At 44.2% G+C, this 22419-nt stretch overlaps 1 protein-coding gene across 2 annotated transcripts in view; it reads right to left on the bottom strand.

The window, feature by feature from the left end:
* slc38a3a (solute carrier family 38 member 3a) overlaps nucleotides 1–16394 on the bottom strand; it is a 53727-nt gene extending 37333 nt beyond the window's left edge. For both annotated transcript variants that reach the window (XM_066670797.1, XM_066670798.1), the window contains exon 1: nucleotides 16206–16394. The gene's annotated coding sequence lies outside the window, so the exon portion shown is untranslated. The remainder of the gene's footprint in view (nucleotides 1–16205) is intronic.
* Nucleotides 16395–22419: the final 6025 nt, after the last annotated feature.

The raw sequence follows: 22419 nt of genomic DNA, 5'->3' as shown, positions 1-22419 counted from the left end.
CCAGCACCATGCTGCCATTAACTCCACAAACCACAAACCAAGCACAGTGTCTCACAACAACAACTGGACGGACACACAGAGGGATGGATTGAGGGATGGATGATGGGACGGAGGAATGGATGGATGGATGGAGGCAGGGAAGAATGGAGAGAGTGACAGATGGCGGCTAGATGGATGGATGAATGGATGGTTGGATGAAAAGTTGGATGGATGAATGGATGGATGAGGGATGGATGGAGGCGGAAGAGTACGGACCGATGGACAGAATGACAAATGGATGGATGGATGGATGGAGGCAGGGAAGGATGGACGGACAGAATGACAGACAGAGGGATGGATGGTTGGATGGATGGATGGAGGCAGGGAAGGATGGATGGATGGACAAAATTACAGATGGAAGGATGGATAGATGGATGGACGGACAGAATGATGGATGGATGAATGAATGATGGACGGATGCATGGATGGATTGATGGATGAATCCTTAGATGGTGGATCAGGGGATGGCTGGGAGGATGAATGAGTAAATAGGTGAATGGATGAAAGGATGGGAACTATTAATCTTGGAAGGTTGAAAGTGTTGAGTATGCGGTGGGGGGGGGTCTGGGGGGCTCACAGGTGGGGGCTGAATAAACAGAGCTTGTAATCACTGATATCACCCAGCTGGGCGTGAACATTGTTCTCTGGGTTTATTTTAGTTTTGGGTGTCTGCCTGCCAGCTGTAGGAGGAACTCCTACAAACACAACATCGGATCAATAACAGACCTCCTTCTCTTCACCTGTGTGTGAGGGTCAGACCCTGTCCAGCTCCGTTCATCAGTGTCCACCTGCTTTTTATTTGTGACATTACATTCTGACCCATTTCCAGCTGCTCCTTGTTCCCTGCGTTGTGTAAATACTCCCTTCGTCTCAGTCCTGTTCTTTTGCTGACGGATGTGTTAATCTGAGGCTGTGGTACGGAGTGAAAGATAATACTCTGCACATTGGGACAGGGGCTAATTTAACACGGTCTGACTGTCAAAAAAATACAGAGAACAAGCTGAAATCACACAGTGAGCATGTCGTTAAAACCCCCGTTACCGCACACTACAGCCCCCAGAAATAACAGTCATTAACAGCCGTTTCACTTTAACAATACTGTCAGACCGAAGGGGAGAGAGAGAGAGAGAGAGTGGAGAAGGATAGGAAAGAGAGGAATAAGTGAGAGGATGGAGAGAACTGAAAAAAGAGAGTGACACAAAGTAAGAACAGAGATCGTAAGAGAGAGAGAGTGCTGATGTAACTCCACTCTCAGTGACGTCAGCACAACTGCAGCTGGACGTCACTGGGGGCTGAGTTTACTCAGCAGTGCCCTGTTTACCACAGCTGTGTAAGTGTGTGTGTATGTGGGTGTGTGTGTGTCACGCTCTCGTCTCAGATCAATCTTCCAATGTGGTTACTTCAAACTGGGCCACTAATGATGTCACACTGATGAATCCTCTTGTTTCTCTGAGAGGTGACCAATAAAGTAAAACACAGTAAATGGCCGATAATTTGTGGACACTCGCTCCTGCAGCGTTCGTTTTGAAATGAAGTTTCTGTTCCTCTGCGAGGGATTTACTTTTCACTCTGGAAAATTTCTGCAAGGATTTAATAGCATTCAGCCATGTGAGATTTTGTGAGGTCAGGCAATGATGATAAATGATTCATTCTGGATCTCAAATTCCACTCCAGCTTTTCACAATAGGTACTGGACAGATTCCCTCTCCGGAGAAAATCATAGCTAAAAAAGTGATGCGTAGAACTTACTCAAAAAAATTAAGGCAACAATTTGCACTCACTTTTTTTTTGAAGGGGGGAGGGGGTAATTACTCAGTTGTTTTTGTAGAGTTTACAAGTTAAATTTGCAATGTATCCCATGAAAACTAATACATTTAAGTTTATATGACCCCATTAATAACTGCAAAAGTACTTTTAAGTATCAAGTAATTTATTAATTCATTCATTGTCTGTAACCAAGCTTATCCAGTTCAGGGTCACTGTAAAACACACACGCAGAGCACAAAAACCCCTATAAATAATGCCAAAACAACCCTGAACTAACCAAAATGGTGGCTGGTGAGCATCTGGGAGCTCTCCTGTGAGCTCCTCCCACATCTGGCGCCACTGTAATTGGGTCACATTTACAAATATTTTGCAGGTGAAAGATGTTTATATTTTTTAACTACATACACAATGTTTAATAATATTTAAAGGCTTAACTGAAGTCTACTTTTGAGCTCTGTCATGAATGGTCCTGTATTTCTGCCTTGTCCCTTGTTTCTCTGTCTTGTGCTTAGGAGCACATGGCTTTTTGATTTGTTTTGCTCCTATTGTCTTCCTTTGTCTCCACCTTAGCCCCACCTTGGGTCTTAGCTCCTCCAGTATCAGTATCTCCATCTGTGTCTCCATTGTGGTCCAGCCCTCATTTCCCCTCCCAGGTGTTCCTTGTCTTTTCTATAGTCCTGTCCTTAGTCTCTGTGTTTGTTCACCATTTTACATTCCAGGTCATCACTGTCTTAGTATCTCTTTCTAGGTCTAGTTTTAGCTTTAGCTCTCTGTATTTAGGTTTAGTTTTAGTTCTGTGTTTAGGTTTAGCTTTAGCTCTCTGTGTTTAGGTGTAGCCTTAGCTCTCTGTGTTCAGGTTTAGCTTTAGCTCTCTGTGTTTAGGTTTAGCTCTGTGTTTAGGTGTAGCTCTAGCTCTCTGTGTTTAGGTGTAGCTTTAGCTCTCTGTGTTTAGGTGTAGCTTTAGCTCTCAGTGTTTAGGTTTAACTTTAGCTCTCAGTGATTAGGTTTAGCTTTAGCTCTCTGCATTTAGGTTTAGCTTTAGCTCTCTGCATTTAGGTTTAGTTTTAGCTCTAGCTCTCTGTGTTTAGGTTTAGCTTTAGCTCTCTGTGTTTAGGTTTAGCTCTAGCTCTCTGTGTTTAGGTGTAGCCTTAGCTCTCTGTGTTTATCTTTAGTTTTAGCTTTGTGTTTAGGTTTAGCTTTAGCTTTCTGTGTTTAGGTTTAGCCTTAGCTCTCTGTGTTTAGGTTTAGTTTTAGCTTTGTGTTTAGGTTTAGCTTTAGCTTTCTGTGTTTAGGTTTAGCCTCAGCTCTCTGGGTCTCTCGGTTTAGCCTCAGCTCTCTGGGTCTCTCGGTTTAGCCTCAGCTTTCTGGGTCTCTCGGTTTAGCCTCAGCTCTCTGGGTCTCTCGGTTTAGCCTCAGCTCTCTGGGTCGCACGGTTTAGCCTCAGCTCTCTGGGTCGCACGGTTTAGCCTCAGCTCTCTGGGTCTCTCGGTTTAGCCTCAGCTCTCTGAGGTCTAGTGTTTTTGTCATGAAGTTTCACATTCTACTTATTAGTTGTTTATAGTTGGTTTATTCTTTGTCTTGTTTCCTTCGTGTCCTATTCATTTAATAAAACATACCCTGCATTTAACTCTGTCTCTACGAGTACTTCCTGTGACAATCTCCAAAAATTATGCCAAAATTGGGTAAAACTCCCAAAGTTGATATAATGTAAATCTTATACTATTTACTTGAATTATTTTTACCAGTGCACAGGGCTTTATTTATTTTATTACGTTTTAATCAAAATAACCCTCCAGCCAACACCTGACATTGGGTAAGGTGGCCTTGGGCTCATGTGTGAATTATGCTACATATATAAATATTAAAATCTACACTGTAGGCTTATGAATAAACATCACACCGAGCATGAAAGTCATTTCAGGCCTGGTCTGCACCCTACCATTCCTTTCCCTACATCATCTCTCTCTCTCTTCCTCTCCCTCTCTATAGCCTTTCATTAGTGTTCCCTATGTTCAGTCCTCTGGGCCTGTGCTAACCACCACACACACAAACACACACACTGCTTAAAGCACAGAGAATATAATCCACATTAATCCACCTCACACACACATCACACACATCAGATTCCTGGGAAATATTAAAGTCTGCTTCTCATTAAAACGATTTCACGCTTCACTCCCTCCAGCTTAATTAAGGCAGGTGAACAATAAACAGCATATTTACATGTGTGTGTGTGTGTGTGTGTGTGTGTGCGGTGTTGTAACGGCCAATATCTGTTCACACACTCTGAGGACTTGTCTCTATAATTGTGAAGATGTGTTAATTACTGGCGCATTTCCACTGCATGGTCCCTACTTTACTTAACTCTTCTCTTCCACTTCTCCATCAGGTAAATCTGGTCCTGGAACCGGGTTTTTTATTAGTCCCTGCTCTCTCTTGGTTTCATTGAGAGCTGAGTAGGGACTGAAGCGTAGCGTGTAAACCTTGCAGAGCCCCAATTGTCCAGAGAGAGTTGTCACTCTACACCTCGTGATGCAGACATCCAGCACAAACTCTCCATCTGTAAAACCTCCAGCTTTTCAGCAGAGATCACATTTGTTTTTATTTGACTCACGATGGCAGCTCGTAAAAGTATGGCGTGGTCTTTTGAAGAGGTTCAAATGCTCCTTGGATTGGAGGCCAATGAAAGAATCCAGCAAGAACTGTACGCTGCAACAAGGAAGGAACTAACTCTACTGATCTGTCTGGACTAATGATGGAGCTGGGTTCAGTCCAAAACAACAACAACAACACACCAATACACGATGAGTGAACAACACTAAACGTTACCGCCACCATTGTTGTGGTTTCCAAAGCCCTCTGTTCCCATTATAGGTGGGGGTTTGAGACGACACTGGATACATTTTGAGGGGAAGTTGTGAGAGTGAAAATGGAACAGGGACCAAACAGAGAGTTGAGTCCAGTAGAGTAGAATAGAGTGGGGACCATGCAGTGTCTAACAGTCTCTGAAACCTTGAAGGATATAGTGTGTGTGTGTGTGTGTGTGTGTGTGTGTGGGCAGTTGTTCTAAATCTTGAACATAATGAGAATAAAGGGAGTTTATGTGGTGTAATCACATGTCAGACTCATATTTGTGTGCATAAGGAGCTTTGCTCGTGGCCCAGTTTCAGGCGAGAGTAGCCAAAACTTTTTAGACACAGCGTACATTGAGTGACCTCAGTTACTTTAAGGTGCACCCACTGTGCACACAGAAGTCTCCACAGAAAACCATGAAACCAAATGGGACGCTCGACATGCGGCTGCACATGAGCCTGTGACCGTTCTCAATACCAAGTGTGGTCCAAAGGGGAATAAAGCCCCCAGCAGTAGAGTGAGGCATCAAATGCTCACAGCAATCTTCCAACCTCTAAAAGCCTCCCCAGAAGAGCGAGGGAACACACTGCTAATGTCTTTAATTTCAGAGAAAATGGTGAATGAAAAGGTTTCTAAGAAGCTCAGTCATTACAGAGTGTTTTGTTTGTTTCATTACAGAAGGCAGTGAGCTGCCCAGAGCCACGCAGTCATTAAGATACGTCCTGCAGAACTCACCAGATCAAAAGATTAAGACGCTTTCAAGATCAGATAAGGTTCTCAGGGTCTCTATCTGAGATCAGTCATCACACACACACACACACACACACTCACACTGAGGGAAAAATCTCTGTGGTTTTCCACAGTCTCTAGAGATTTACTCTCACAAATTACAAAGGAGAGAGAGAGAGACAGACAGAGAGAGAGAAAGAGAGAAGTGGTCAGTGATGGATTTGAACTATAGTAGAGTGACAGTAGGGGGAGAAGCTCTGGTGCAGCTGCACATGAGTGAACGCTCACCACGGTGGAACGATGGATCTGGGTTCTCCGCAGTGACGGAGCCCATCCAGGACCTTTCGGGATGCACTGGAGTGGGGTTGGAGGGTAGAAGCAAGGGGTGGTCCTAATGTTCTGGCTGAGGTGTGTTAGTATGAGGGTGTAAATAATGATGTGACATCCAGCACGTCCTAATCAGAGCGGGTCTGTTTGATGTGCGCTTAATGATGACAGATGGTGACGTGTGTGTGTGTGTGTGTGTTTAGTGGTGTATAGAACAGAGTCACAGCCACGCACCGCAGGTCACATGACTCAATACTTGTGAATATACTATTTATAGCAGCAGATGGAGAGAGTGTGAACGAGTGGGACAGTTCTCTCTCCCTCTCACCCTCCTACAAATGACGTTTTCTCCATCTCAATCTCTATCACATGGAAGAATACACATACATATAATCTCCCTTCCCATTTTCTATTACTCTCTGTCTCTCTTTTTCCCCTCTAACATCTCATTTGCTTCTACTATGTTTATAACGAGTTAACGACACATGTAAAATGCCCTGCTCATACACAGCACACTAATTTCCCATGGTCTGACCTGAGTGGCCATGGTACACAATCGAACCACTTCTCCTCTCAGCTTCTTCTTCTCCCTCCCTCCCTCCCTCCCTCCATCTCTCCGTCTGTTCACTTCTAAAGAAATCAAAGGGGAGACGTCTCCACCTCCTACTGTCGTCCTCGGCCTTGATTCAAGACGCTGGAGGACGTTTCTGTGAACTCTGAGCGCGCTCCTCCGAGAACAAAGGTGCTCTATGATGGTCTTCTGAGATGAAACTGTCCAAAAACATCCAGACACGTCTTCTTGGTGAATTCAGCTTCTTTAAGATCGTTTCCGCTCTACGTGAATACAGATACAGATACACATGCATCCTTCTGTCCATCCTCTCTGTTCATTTTGAATTTGTGCACGTTCTCGGAAAGCTTACAGATATGGACGGAACGAAGCAGTTCCACCGGAAACCACTGGGGGCAGTGTAGCCCACGGTTCAAGAGAAACACGAGAGTATAAAGAGAACATATATTGAGGCTTTAGAAGAGCACTGAACAATAGCATGGAGCAGCTACACGTGAGCCAGGGACCTGGAAGTTGTGGGTTCAAGTCCTAATCCAGGAAACTGAGGAGTGTGGTGTGTTCTCCCTGTGTCTGCGTGGGTTTCCCCGGGTGACTTTCTGTGAGGAGTGTGGTGTGTTCTCCCTGTGTCTGCGTGGGTTTCCTCCGGGTGACTGTCTGTGAGGAGTTTGGTGTGTTCTCCCTGTATCTGCGTGGGTTTCCTCCGGGTGCTCCGGTTTCCTCCCATGGTCCAAAAACACACGTCAGTGGGTGGATTGGCGACTCAAAAGTGTCCATAGTTGTGAGTGTAAATGTGTGTGTGTGTGTGTGTGTGGGACTGGGGCCCCGTCTGGAGTGTGTTACTGACTTGCGCCAAGTGATTCCGGGTAGGTTCTGAACCCACTACGACCATGAACTGAATAAGCGGTTACAGACAGTGAATTTGATATTGATATGAGCAACATAAAAGCCACAGAAAAACTGCCCAAATAGAAACATGACATCACCATTAAACACAAAGTTCTTGGCTTTGTCAATATTAACATTTTTTAACTTACTTTAAAATTGAGGGCACTGAACTGACGGCAGCACCCTGTAATGTACGTCAGTCAGTGACAGATGCTGTAAATGATGTTTATTGGAATCTAAATATTATTTAAATATCATTTAACTTTTATCGAAACATTTTATATTGCGATATATATCGATACTGAATGATCGTCCAGCCCTACACAAGCCCAAGGTCATCCAGTACAACACCAGTGGAGCACTTTTCTGGGGCTCCTTCCAGTACATTTTGTTTGAGCTGGGATCCAGAACTGATCCTCCAACATCAGCACCTGACCTCACTAACATTGCCATGGCTACTATCAAACCCTCACCACCATGTTCAAGGCTGTTGCTGCAGGAAGGAGGGTGTGAACACTGTAGGATGCTTTTATGCTGGTGAACCATCAGGACCCACCGGGCGAGCAGCTGAACCAGCTCCGACCAGCATGGAACTACAGCTCTCCTCTACTGCCATTTTCAGCACAGTATCTCTTCATCTCTCTCTCTCTTTCCTTCTTCTACTTCTGTTCCTTTTTTTCTATATACTTCACTCCATCTCTAGATCTCTCTTTGTCTGCCCCTCTCTCTCTCTATCTACTGTATATTTCTTTGTCACTTCTTCTTTCCACTCTTCCTCTGAAGGTCTCTCTCATGTTTTTTGTCTGTCTCCACTCATTCTCTCTCTCTCTCTCTCTGCCTCTCTGTTTTATTGCTGAGCTGTGGAGGATATGACACAGCGAACATGACAAGTAACCATGACAGAAAGAAACGTCCATAAATGATTCTTTAGTTCCAAAACGACACACAGAGTCAGTAAGGTCCAGAAAGATCTGAGCTGATCTGACAGTGCTGACCATGGCCAACCTGCTCTCACCTGCCACAGTAAACCATCATTCATTCATTCATTCATTCTTTCACCTCACTCGCTTTTCCACTGTCCCCTTTTACCCCATCCCTCCCTCCCTCCCTCCCACTTTCTTACTGTTTCTCTTTGTCCTCTTCCTTCTCTCTCCCTCTGTGGTTTTGTTTTCCTCTCTTGGTTTGTCTTTCTCCTTGACCCTCTCTCTGTGTCTCTCTCTCACTGTCTCTCTCTCACTGTTTCTCTCTCTCCCTCTGTGGTTTTGTTTTCCTCTCTTGGTTTGTCTTTCTCCTTGACCCTCTCTCTGTGTCTCTCTCTCACTGTCTCTCTCTCACTGTTTCTCTCTCTCTCTCTGGTTCAGAGGTGTACAGTGAGTCAGTGGTGATGTGATTTATTTATAGAACCGTGCTCCTGATTCCGTCACGGCCACTCAGATACACACACACACACACACACAGAGTGCATCACAGGTAGCAGCATTCACGTGACACTCACACACACTCTCACTCCAAAAACACAGTTGTCGTCTATTCACTGTATAGTGCTCTGTTTTGTGTTCCGCAGTTTTATTTCTGAGAACATAGTGAACACTTTTCAGTGAATTCAAACAATCCCACAATGCACCACAAAATGTAGTATATAACCCATGTACACTAGTGGATAGTGGATCCCATAATGCACTGTGGTATTTGGTAAAAAAAAATGCATGAAGCTATTCCCTACAATAGTGCACTGTATAGTGAGTAATGTAGGGAATAGTGAGCAGGGAGCCATTTCAGACACAGCACTCTGCTCTCCTGGGCACAGACAGGAAGGACAACGTGGACAGCAGTGAATCTAGTGACTTCTCTGAAGGGGCTCACACCAGGGCCAAACATTTTCTCCACAGTGGCCAAAAAAGTGTGGACACCGGTTCACCTGACCTTTCCTCTCAGATGAAGGACGTTAATCAGGAGTGTGTACTCGTCTGAGAAAGCTTTATACAGTTCCACCCCTCCCCAGAACAAGCCCACACTTGGCATTCAGCATGATGACTTTAGGCTCATGTGCAGCTGCTTCAGTGGGATTTTGTTGTTTGTTTGTTTGTTTTTTACTTTGCCAAAAGCTGAAAGAACCATTTGTTCCATTGGCTGGGATTCTGGAGCTGACAGATACGTGAGAGAAGGGAGAGACAGAGAGAGAGAAGAAGAGATGGATAGACAGAAGATACTGAGAGACAGATGGAAAAAGAGAAGGGGTAGAGAGAGAGAGACAGAGAGAGAGAGAGAAGAGAGAGAGGGTGGAGAAGTAGAACACGGAAAATAATAGAGATATGGAGAAAGAGAAATACAAAGAGAGAGCAACATAGAGGAGAGTGAAGAAGAGGTGATGGATGGACAGATGAGAGATATAAAGACAGAGAGAACAAGAGAGAAAGGGTGGAGAGGGACAGAAAGAAATGGAGAACTGATAAAGACAGAGAGAAAGAAGAGAAAAAGTGCAACGGGAAAGAGAATGGAGACAGAGAGTGAGAGAAAGAGAGAGTCAGGTGCTACACTGATGATGGAGGAAAGCCTCCAGATGGTGGAATGTGAATGTTAACAATAGAGCCGTGTGACCAGTGACCGAGCGCCTCTGTGACCTCTGTGATCCTCCGACACTCGCACCGTATCCACACCAATCACAAAGAGACCACACTTCCACTGCCCCCCGCAACTGGGACCCGGGAACAGAGCACAGCGGCCAGTTTCACACATCATCACCCAGGAGCTCATCTGACCGATCCCGCTGCCAGCAGCGTCAGGAGACACCCAGTTAAAATGCAGTAAAGTCACGAGGCGGAGGAGATAAGAGGTTTCATCTCTCTAATAAACAATGGAGCCTTTGGCCGCGTCACTGAGACACTGTGGCATTGACTTCCCCAGGGCTAACTATACACCGCTAGCACATAGCGCCTCTGGACTGGCGAGTTCTCACTGCCACAGAAACCACAATTCTCATTTGGAAGAGATTTCCAGTGCTAATCCACAATACACAGAATGTACAAGCTGGAGTTAGCATCATTAGCATTAGCATTAGGCTCGGTTCTCCTTCGTTTAAAAATATTAGCATGTTTTCATGCAACCCTTTCATTAAAATAACCTTGTTTCTACACTTATCCTCCATTTTATCAGTTCCAGTGTGTATACAATTACAGTCTGTAGTCCATCTGTTGCTGTGCATACTTCAATTCTCAGGAGCCCCACAGAGCAGGTATGATTTGGGTGGTGGGTTTTTCTCAGCGCTGCTGTGACACTGATGTGGTAGTGTTGAGTCAGTGGGTGTTGTGCTGGTACGAGTGAGTCAGACACAGCTGTGCCTCTGGAGTTTTTAAACCCCTCAGCATCATTACTGGACTGAGATTAGTCCATCAACCAAAAATGGCATCCTGTGTCCACTGATGAAGGACTAGAGGATGACCAACAGCAACATCAACTGTGCAGCAACAGATGAGCTACTTTCACTCACTTTACATCTGTAAGGTGGACCACTGAGGGAGGAGGGTCTAACAGAACGGACCGTGAATGGACACTGGGTTTAAAAACTCCAGCAGCACTGCTGTGTCTGATCCACTCGCACCAGCACAACACACAATGAGCTGGTGAGGGAAGAAGGAGGTTGTAAAGTCTCTATTAAAGCCCTTAGTTTTATTAGAAATGCTGGATAGGGTAGTGTTCACAAACGTTTGTCCACATGGTGTAATATCCAGTGGACACACATACACACACACACACAGATTAAGGGGCCAATCAGATGCCAGCATTCCCAAACAGCTGCTCTGATTGGCTTGTGATTTTGCCTCAGCTGCTCTCAGCAAAACCCTAGATGACACAGATGATACTCGCTGTTCTCTGTCCCTCAGTGTCCTGCTGTCCACCTGACACCAGTCCACCAATGAAAATCTGTGCGCGCACACACACACACACAAATCCAGATTGGATTCTAAATCCACATTGAAACACATTGAAGTTTCTACACTCACTATCCATTCTCTCAGCTCCACTGACCACACAGGAGCACTTTGTAGTTCTACAATTACAGACTGTGGTCCACCTGTTGCTCTGCATACTTTGTTACCCCACTTTCACCCTGCTCTTCAGTGCACAGGACGAACAGGGAGCAGGAATGATTGGGTGGTGGATCATTCTTATTTATTAGATTATTGTTATAGAAGGGTTAGGTGCGGATGTCGCTGGTTCTATTCCCACTGACACTCTTGCCTCAGGCTGGGGGTCTTAGGCTACCTTTACACAGTAGGTAAAATGGTCCAAATCTGATTTGTCGACTGTGTGGCTGTGTGAACAGCACAAATCTAATTGAATTTGAGGTTTTTTTTTTATCAGATTATTGATATCCCACAGTGCAGAGTCGCTGCCTGAAATACTCTAACCTTTACGTCACCCCCGGCTCTTGAGAATGACCTCCAGACTACTGTCTAAAGAAAGTGAAAGTGGTGGAATGTCCTCATGTGACTCAGAGGAAGCACTGGGTCTCCCCCCGCCCTCTTGAGGCTGGAGCACTGTGTGAGATAGAGGGGGAAGTGGAAATAAATAATAACTGGTGAGAACATTCAGAAAATGATCAAAAAAATCAATGCTGTATATTGTTAAATGACCCATAACCGATGTTGTGCACTCAGGGTCATGTGAAGGGCGCGTGGTCACTCTCCCGTAATTTGTGCACCGAGCGCTAACAATAATGCTCTGAATTTCAACTCCCACCAAAGAAACTTCTCACAGGGTCTAAACAGGAGGAGAGGAAATATCCTACAGTGGGTCCTGGTCTGGTGTCAACTGGTGCAAGTCCAAACATTCTCACTGCCCACTGCTCACCACACAGTGCTAACACACACACACACACACAATCTTGCATCTGTGAACTGTGGAATATTACCTAGATTTCTATTAATTTTGTGGAGATTTACCCTTAACTTTTCCATAAGTATTTCTAACATAATATTGACTTTACTCTTGACCCTAATTCTAAATACTAAACCTAACCTCTAGAGGGAGTGGGAAGGGTCTCATTTTTGAAATAAAAACATTTAGAAAAGTCAGGACATGCTTTGTGTCTTGACATTTCACCAAATGTCTCCAACACTGTCCTGAGAAGTAAGTGTGTCAACACACTCACACACACACACACACATACACATACAGTGGAGTCTGTATCTGACCCACAGCCTCAGTCGAGAAGGGCTCTGGTCAGAAGCACACTTAGAGCAAGGTACAGTTCCAGTTTTCACTGTTTCTATCTTGTCTTTGAACTGGGCGACGTCTCTGCTCTTCCTGTCTCCACAGACGGTGTGTCATCATGTGCTGGAGCAGAGTTTTAAAGACTGAACAATGCTACATTACTAAAGAACAGAAGCTAGTTTGTCCAGCAATGTCATTGAGGTTGTGACGACATGGCTGTCGACGACAGTGGCCTTCCTTCACTGGTCATCCACACACCACAAGCCCCACAGCAGCAATCGCCCCCTGTCTAAACCACCCTGTTCAGAGCGCCCGCTTTCAGCACCTGTTCCTTTAAATGGTAGTGAGCCGCTCGGTGTTCACCCCAACCCCGAGCACGCAGCAATGAGGAGCGAGGAGCAGAAACTCTGTTTTCTTCTTTTCTCAGTTGTACTCACCTCTGGCCTCTTTCTGAAGTCATCACTGACCCATGCTCAGCTCGGCACTGAGGCTGTTGCTATTGATTTTATGAATTATTATTCTGACAACTGAGACCTGACTTTTTCAAAAGGGAAGAATATTGATTTCACACACAAAGACACACTTTTAAACTGTTCACAAAAGATCTGTGGTGAAAGTGTAATGATTTATTTAGCTGCTCTTGATGCTGTGGTTAATGTGGTTCTGCGGGTGTTTGCCCCAAGAAACCAGTGCCAACTGTGCCAAAGGTGCTCCGCTATACACTTGTTTAAGTTTCAGACAGGCCACTGTACCCGCGACAGCTGAAACGAAGGCTAGGTGATCAGGCAAAAAGATCATATCACAATGCTGTGGCCATTTTACAGAGATATGGTGTGTATCAAATCTATCATGACATCAAAGCCTGAGCAGTTCATCACATATTTAGAAAAAGTGTGATCTGTAAATGACATGAGCCACATTTTCAAATCTGCACGATATTATTTAACATAATCATAAGTTACCTTTTAGCTTTAGCTCAAGTCTGGAAAAAGGGATGTGTCGATCTTGAGTAAAGAAAGGCTTGCAGCTCTTAAAACAACAACAAAAAACATATTAAAATGTCATTAAGGACCCCAGATCACAGCCTTTTCATTAAGACCCAGAACTGTGTTCCACTGTGTAGAAGAAGGAGAATGTCTGCTTTAAATTACAAATCTTCAAACCCTGACACTAAGGAATAGTTTCTATCTCTTTCAATGTCCACTCTGCATCCAAACAACACCCAATGAGTGCCGGCTCTCCTGCTCAGACAGCGGGATCTATCTGGAATTTGTTTTTCATACGTTTTGAGCCGACTGAAGCGTGCGATGTTTACTTTTCATTTGTGAGCAGGTAGAGTGGGGACCTGGGGGCAGCAGACGAGTGCATTACACAGGCTTTGATCCAGTAAAGCCAGGAAAGATTGAAGCAGTGGACTCTCAAAGTGCTCCACAGTGATGAGAAACTGAATTCCATCAAATATGAGGACCACCACCTTCCAGATGGGGCCCAGGACACAAACTTGCCACCAGCATTTCCTGCTAATATTTGTTTCCCGAGCTGTTGGCTTTATTACCTCCGTTATAGGCTCGCCTCTGGATTTCCAAGGATAGATTGTTTCACAGTTTGGGACACGATACAAACAAACACACACACCACTTTAAAACCCACTTGAATTAAAGACACAGGCAGAAGAACCCAGTCGTGTGCGTCCCATCCGTTCCAGGAAAAGAGATGCAGTTCTGTGTGAACTGGGTCAATGAGGGTGATAAGCAGGTTCATCTCTAAAGCACTGGATTGGGAACTGAGTTATTTCCAATCAGTTACAAAGCTGTGATCAGTTGGAAACACGGCCAGATGCAAGTGAGAAGTGAGAGCTAAATATAAAAATATTTCAAGAACTTTTATTTATTGGACATTTTTGTTTTTCGACACTAATTCAAAAACATTGTGCACTGTGTTTGTGTTACTTTTATTAATATAATAAAAAAGCAACATTAGCATCAGGTGAGAACTGGAGCATCATGGAGTTTAGGTGCTGCTGATGGACCCCTGGATGAGGAGAGAAAGCCCCCCCAAGCAGGAGTATGGGTTCTGTTCATAGGAGTAGAAGAGGACATCCTCTTATTGTCATGTGCTGCTTTTATTTTAGTTTATTTTGTAGCCAGTTAATATTACACAATAAAAGTCCTGGGCTAATGGGATGATTTGAGCTGATGTATTTATACAGACACTGTGGTCATTTACATTTGACCCGTGTGTTTTATCTGAGGGGGGCCTAAGTTCTCGACAAATCTGGCAAGGAGGGGCTCCAGGGGGAGAAGTATGTATACCTCTGAATAACTGCTGAATTCTGGATGAAGTATAGAAAATATTTAGGAATTCCCCGTTACGGCCTGACAAGTCAGCATGAAGCCTGTGGCTTTGCCTTCAAACACACACACAGCTGCTCTCTCTGTATCACTGGTGTCCAGCTCAGCCCTTACTGAGTCTCCAGTGTGTGTGTGTGTGTGTGTGTGTGTGTGTGTGTGTGCGAGAGAGAGAGAGAGAGAGAGAGAGAGACACAGAGAGAGAGAGAGAGAGAGACACAGAGAGAGAGAGAGAAAACAGTGCTGTTGCTCAACCCCTTATAAATGTCCAACAGCTGTAAATATCCCACACTATCTACAATGTCACCTGCAGCAAAGCACAGGAACCTATTCACAGCAGAACCCAGGTTCTAGCCCAAAGTGTGTGGTCACTTTAACACCATGCAGATATGGAGAGCCTATATATATATATATATATATATATATATATATATATATATATATATATATATCTGAATGACTCAGTATCGTCACACACTTCCCACCGGGCAGAGACAGACTCGTGACTCACGTTTTCAGCCTCAGTTCAGCATTTCTGGCTCCGCCTCGGAGTCCACAGCTGCTCCTGGCCTTTCACTAGAACACATCCTGAAATCCGCTCCAACACAGTCAGCTGGAGGATAGCTGGTGTTGGGGATTGGGATTGGGAAATCTCCCAGCACTGAATGAAGGCATGCACTGAGCTGCCTTGGTCGAAATATGCTTGTCATTTCCACATCGGCACAACTCTGCATTTCTCTCCACTCGGTTATGACATTAATTAAATGACACCAGCTTACAGAGTGGACTCTATGTGTGCCAACCTCTTTACTGTGTTTATATGCAATCTTAATGATGGTAAAATAGTGGTTAATCCAGCTGTGTACCTGGAAACATCATCATATAACCACTTTCTGTGAGAGATCTTTTAGAGTCAGGTGTCTGGTTCCATTGTTGTGGTTGTGGACACACACTCTGCCACTGTTTGCATTCAGTCATAAGAGCTAGGTATTTAATGCTTATATACAAAACAGGTGCTTATAACACGCTTATAACAACATTCATTAACATGCGTATAAAGGGTTTAACACTTGCTATTGTTATTATTATAAATCAGCCACAGAGAGGAAACCTGTTGCTGGACGGAGTTTTTGATCATCAGCACCACTCCAACTCATCCCAAAGGTACAGAATGGTGCTCCATCACTACACAGTTCCTCTGTTCCACAGTCCAAAGCTGGAGGCGCCATGCCCCCCTAGCCCACGCTTGGCATTGAGGACGGTGAGCCACGTGGTCTGTGCTCCGGAGCTCCCATGCTCAATCGGCGGAGATAATACAATACGAGTTCACGCGCTAAAAGCGGTGTCTCTATACTTTTGGACACATTAATGTCCACGTGATTATCGTGTCCGATCAACGGGGAACGCGGAGCTCGAGATACGGGGACAATTCAGAGTCAAACCGGTCTAAATGATAGAGTGGTGTCTCTTACCTTTACACCGCGTGCTGGAGAACGGAGATGTCCTTAAGTCTCACAGGCTCTCTTTCTCTGTGTCTTTCTCTCTCTCTGTGTCTCTCTCTCTCTCTCTCTTTCTCTCTCTGTCTTTCTCTCTCTCTGTCTCTGTCTGTCTCGTGTACGTCGTCGCTGCTCTGCCCTCTCCTCTCTGCCTCACAGCTCTGTTTCTGCCCCTGGTTTTAAACTGGCTCCAAACGTTGTGCCCGTTACTGCCCTCCCCCTCCCTATTTAAAAATACTCCCGCCCTTTACCGCCCCCCTGCGTGTAAACCCTCCAATCACCAGCCGTCACAAACATCATCATCATCATCACTGTGGCCTGGGCTCCGGTGCTCGCGCGCTTATTTTCACGTCTTTGTCTGGCGCGCGATTCATTAGCAGCGCGCTTTAATTAACGGAGTCGGGGGTCACGTGACCTCAGAAGACGAATAACGCAGGACTACAGGCGCGTGCCTAGGTCACATTACATTCCTGTTGACTACAATCTGTCAGTATAAGAAAAAGGGGGCTTGAGGAGAGAAGGGGATAGAAAGAATGAATAAAGGCAGTATGAGTAATGATAAAAAGAGGCAAGGGTGTAAATTTGCTCTTGACATGGGTGGGGACATTTGAACCTACACCTCACCCTCACCACATCTTTTTTTTCGTAGTTTTCTCTTTGCTCAGTGATAAAACGATAAAGGACTGGTACACTACACATGCTTTTCTACGTGCTTGTAAATTATTCTGAATAACAATTCATAATTGAATTAATCAATGATATAATGTTAAATTAATGATAAACTAAAGACTGACAAAGAAGTTGGCCGTTTGTTGCGTAGTTAATTTCCAAACCATGCTATTATTCATAGCTACAGACAATTTTAGCCTGCTGTGCCATTAAAGCCTAGCATTGCCATTATAGTTATTTTGAATGACTCATTTCATTAGCAAAATTGGCTTTAAGTGATATACACATTTCTTTGAAAAATAGCTCCTTATGTCCACCTTCTTTTTTGGTGCCATCCTCACTCGGTCGCAAGTCTTGCATAAGACTAGAAAGTTTTCCTGCCAGTTTTGGTGCTACTCACAACCAAACGTACAGAGTCTCATGTGACAGCAGGGAAAGGCACAGCCAATCACACCGGCCATATGTGTAACGGGCAGGTAGGAGTAGAGAACATGATTTAACCCTTTCTGCACATCTAGGTTAATGAGGCGTTGACTGATGTTTTTTTTTTTTTTTCTTGAGGAGATAAAATTATTGGGGGGGGCATTTCAATAATTGCTCCGTCCATGCTAATACTATGCCCTTGGAAATAAGGAATGAACAGATGGAGGGAGAGGGAGAAAGGACCAAGAAAAAGATTAAAGAGGGACAGTAGAAAAATGAGAAGAGAGGCAGGGGAGGGAAAAGGAAAAAGAGGGGTAGAGAGAGAGAATAAACACAGAGAGGAAAGACGACTAAGAGAGAAACAGGACGTGTGTGTGTTTCTGGGTCATCTTGGCGGGATTCACGTGGGCCCATGACGTCATCAGAAGGCTGCGCGTGGCTGGTTGTGGAGTGCAGGGTGATGAGGGGGAGGAATAAGGATCTGTGTTCCCTCTGAGAAAGTGTGAGCAGGGAACAGAGCAGAAAGTTCACTGCCTGTTTTTAAAGGGGCAGTCTGTCGTTTCCTTCATATAATAGCCGTTATGACACCTAGTGGCCTGGATGTGTCAGAGATTCTGTACTAAATCTATGTTAAATTTGTGTCAGGACCCACTCTATGGAGCATGAACTGATTCACTCAGGGACTAAAATCAATTTGATTATATCAATGTGATATAAGCTTCCCTTGCCACTTTATTACAAACACCCCATACTGCTTTCACTATCTGGACACTTTATTAGAAATACCACCCTTCTACTAACACCCACTGGCCACTTAATTAGAACTTACTTCAGAAACACCTGATCTTTATGCCTGAGGTGTGTGTGCATGTGGATCTGTCCCTGCACAGTCATTATGAGTGTGGATAACCTAGAATAACATGATACTGTCACTCACCTTCTCCTGCAACCTTGATTCCCCGGGCCTCCCCGTACTAGCTCTTTTATACAGGCGCAGAACTACAGAAAGTAGATAACTGTTGTCAAGATATTCAGGTGTGGTGGAGTAGTAGTGTTTAAGTATGTGTGTGTGTGTTTGTTTACAGACGTCAGTGTTTGGTTGAGAGTGTTCCACCAGTGAACAGTGAAAAAGAGTGGCAGGAGTGGCTCTGAGGTCAGAAGCAGACCACTTAATATTGCCTGAGTGTGCCAGTGGGGGGGGGTGTACGTGCACTTTAATGGTGAGTCGGGAAGTAGAGCAGGTGTATTACACTTCCACCTGTTACCCGAGCCTGTCTCAGGCCAATGAGTTTCCACAATCGCTGAAGCTAAATGCTAAAGGATGCTGCAGAACACAGCACAGCTATGAAGTTAAATATAGCGCCAGTAAGCACAGTGTACACCCAGCAGGAGCAAAGATAACACTCACACACCCACACACTGCACACACAAAAAATGGACTGAAGTTTGAGCTGTTTGAGAGGATTAAGCATCACTTTGTAGAAAAAAAAAAATCAGACGATAAAATATTGAGATTAACTCAATTTGTTCTGATCGGATGAGTCTGGCCTTATTCTATGAGCTAATATTTTAAGCATACGTTCTTATTCTTAGCTGGACTTTTCTTCCATTCATTCATTTTTGGTCACTAATTCATCCAGACCGTGATTGCAGTGTGTCTGGTTCCTACCTAGTCAGTGGGCACAAGGCATGAACACACCCTGGACAGATGGACACTAGTCCATCACAAGGCATCACACACTCTCCCAGTCACTCACACACTCTCCCAGTCACTCACACACTCACCCATTCACTCACACACTTACCTGCAGCTCCAAAGTAGGCCAATTTTTTAAATTCAGTTTAATAAAGCATGAATTCTTAATGGAAACCTGTATGATTTACAAAAAAGCAAATGTGAAATGTGAAACAAAAGTAGATGAGGGAAATGAAGATTCATATATATTTTTCATATTTTTAAATGTGTTAAAAATGTATACTTTTACTGTGACAGTATTGTGAAACAAGATGTTGTAATATGAAAACTGCTGTGCTCTCCTTATTGTCTTGGCACAACTGTCATTGAAAAGAGGTGTCAATTATTTTCTTGTTTGACCCCTCATTGCTCGCTAACAGCTCATCCCAAAGTCACAGTTTGTGTAAATTATATATCCTTTTATCTAAACTGTCATTTTAAAGGACTATGTTGTACAAAACAATCATCAGGACTGTGCCGAAACCCTCAGGGGACTCCTACCCAGATGCTCAGACATCTGATCTCACTTATGAGGGGCTCTTTAATTATCTGACGAGTTGAATCAGGTGTCTTCATGCGAGGAAACCCCAAACTGCGGCCCTCCAGGACCAGGCCCTGGACACCCCTGATTTTACAGAGATGTGTGATGTGAGAACCGTCTGCCAGCTCCAGTACAAAGACCCTCTACAACCCACAGAACCCAACAACCTGGACACTTCAAAGCTGTTTGAGAAATCCCCCGGTGCTGGAGGCGTGAGGAGACTGGCTTTAAAGGAGATGGCCCCTCTCTCGCCCGAGGGTCCGGCTGATCTGCCCACAGGGGTCTCGCCACAGCTGCGTCCATTCCCAGTGGGCCAGGTCTCAGTTCAGGCACTGGGACAAAGTTTAAGGAAGGGTCTTCTATAGTCCGGTTGATCTCTACTTTCATACAATAATATAGTTAGCGTAGCATTAGCACAGTTAGCTTGGTGTGCTAACTGCATGTTTACATCTGCATTAATGCCATTTGCAGATGCTCTTATATTTGGTTTTATTCATGTTATATGCTGTATGCTTCATTAGGAGTCTTGCCCAAGGACTCATTGATGAAGACAGCATTCCTTCCCAAGCTTGCAATCAAATCCCAGTCCACCTCATCTTATGTTAAGAGGGGCTGAGACTGGGCCACAGAAATGTGGGTGTTGTTGTTCTCTATTCTGTAGCAGACCACCTTCTTGCTTCACCTTCTTAATTTACAGACAAAGACAATCAGCTAAACCTGCAGCATCCAGAACTCAGATAAAGTTTTTCCCAGTATCCCTCTGTCTTTGCCAAGCAGTTCCAAGGAAGGAACAAAAAGAACTGCACTGCTGGTGGGCTCCGTACAGGGATTTGGGGCAAATTAATAGAGGAAAGCTTTAGACTTTATTTGAAAATAATAAAATGTGGAGCTCCAGTTCTCAGAAGACATCTATCTGTTTGTCAGAAATCAGAAGCAGTATTTATCAACCTGTACACAAATATACCATGTAAAATCACAACCTATCTGAAGGTTAATGTTATTGACTGTGTTATTATGTTGAAAATTGTGTAGCTAGTATAAAGGCATACGCAGATGGACAGAAATAAATGTCTATTTAAAAGTGAGTCATCTGTTTATTCCAGGATTCAGCTGTTGTCCACAGCAGTGTGATGGAGCTATGATGGTCCAGGGCAGGTGGAGATTTCAGATTTTAGCCTTTGATGGACTCTGAGAGAATGGAGCTTGGCCTCAAAGCCAAGCCCTAAAGCCTGTTTGTTTGTGTGTGTGTGTGTGTGTGTGTGTGTACACTGTACTCAGAAACTGGCCACTGAGGTCCATAAAAGTAAGGTTAAATATAAATATAAGGTTAATAAAAATTAAAATTAATAATTAAATATAAGGTTAAATAAAGATTTTCACATATTTTATTAAAATGCCTACATAATTAAAGGGTTAAATTTGAAAATTGATGCAGAGTGGGTTTGGTTTGGTGTGAAATGCTCCATTGTAAAGAAATATACCATGTCACTATTGTTTACAGTGGTGGTAAATGGAACCAGACGTCCAGATAGTACATCAAATCAAATTTATTTGTATAGCGCCTTTTACAACTGACGTTGTCACAAAGCAGCTTCACAGTTTCAGAACAGAATATTTCAATCAAAGCTCAATGTGAGCAAGCCGAAGGTGACAGTGGCAAGGAAAAACTCCCTCGAGGCTGGAGGAAGAAACCTTGGGAGGAATCAAGACTCACAAAGGGGAGCCATCCTCCTCTGATCAAACTATAGATTGAATTTTAAATTATCACCAATGAAGTGTCATTATGCTACATAATAATAATAATAATAATAATAAGGTGAGCAGCTGGTCTAGTCTGGTCTGGTGTGGGCCGCAGGAGAATCCAGTAAAAATCTTCCATCAGTGGGCCACCATTTTCTCAGAAAACAGTAAAGGGAAGCAGTTAGTTTGGTTGAGTGCAGCAGAGAAAAAGAGCATGTGAATATTTTCATTAGTGTAGTGACGGATCTGACTGTAACAGAGGAGGAGGGAAACCAGAAGGAGCTCAGGCAAAGACATCCTTCCGCTCCAAACAAGAGAAATAAGCCACACTTGTCTCCTTTATGGGTCCTACTTTACTCATTTTGGTTCTACTCAGCCTTATTGCTTCTCCGTCAGGTCCTAGTCCTGGAACCTCGTTCTTTTTTAGTCCCTGCTCTCTTGTGGTTCCAACCAAGCTGAGCTGGGACTAAACCGTCACATGTAAACCTTGCAGAGCGCTGATTGTCCAGAGAGTTGTCACGCTACGCCAGGCAATGCAGACCCCCAGCACAAACTCTTAATCTGTAAAATCTCCACCTACAAGAGAGATCACTTTTGTTTTTATCCAACTCCCAAGGTCGGTTCGTAAATTTACGCCGTGGTTCAATTCTTTATGTCGTGGATCTGTCTAAATTGATGATAGAGCAGTATTCACTCCCAAACAACCACAACAACATGTCAATACACAATGAGCAAATAACGTTAAATTAATGTAAAATTAACGTTACCGCCGCCATTGTTGTAGTTTCCAAAGCATGCTGTTCCCATTAGAGACAGAGTTTTGAGATGACACTGGCTACATTTCACCGAGTAGAGAAGGGACCCTGCTGTGGAAAGGCTATGAATCCTCTTCGGGGTGACATAGTTTTGATATATAACCCACAGAGGCTCAGAAACAATCAGCCTTTAACCTTTTTGACAAAACCAGAGATGGAGCTTTCCCCTGAAGCCCTGGACCTTCATCGGCTGGTTCTGAGTTCTGTTCCAGAGCTGCTGGTGCTGCGTGAAACTGGATGGTGAATCTCTAATGTTCAGCACTTCTG

Source organism: Hoplias malabaricus, chromosome 5 (assembly GCF_029633855.1).
Source record: "Hoplias malabaricus isolate fHopMal1 chromosome 5, fHopMal1.hap1, whole genome shotgun sequence".
Lineage (NCBI taxonomy): Eukaryota > Metazoa > Chordata > Actinopteri > Characiformes > Erythrinidae > Hoplias > Hoplias malabaricus.
Note: the sequence above shows the minus strand (reverse complement) of the source record. Positions and strands in the feature narration are given on the sequence as shown.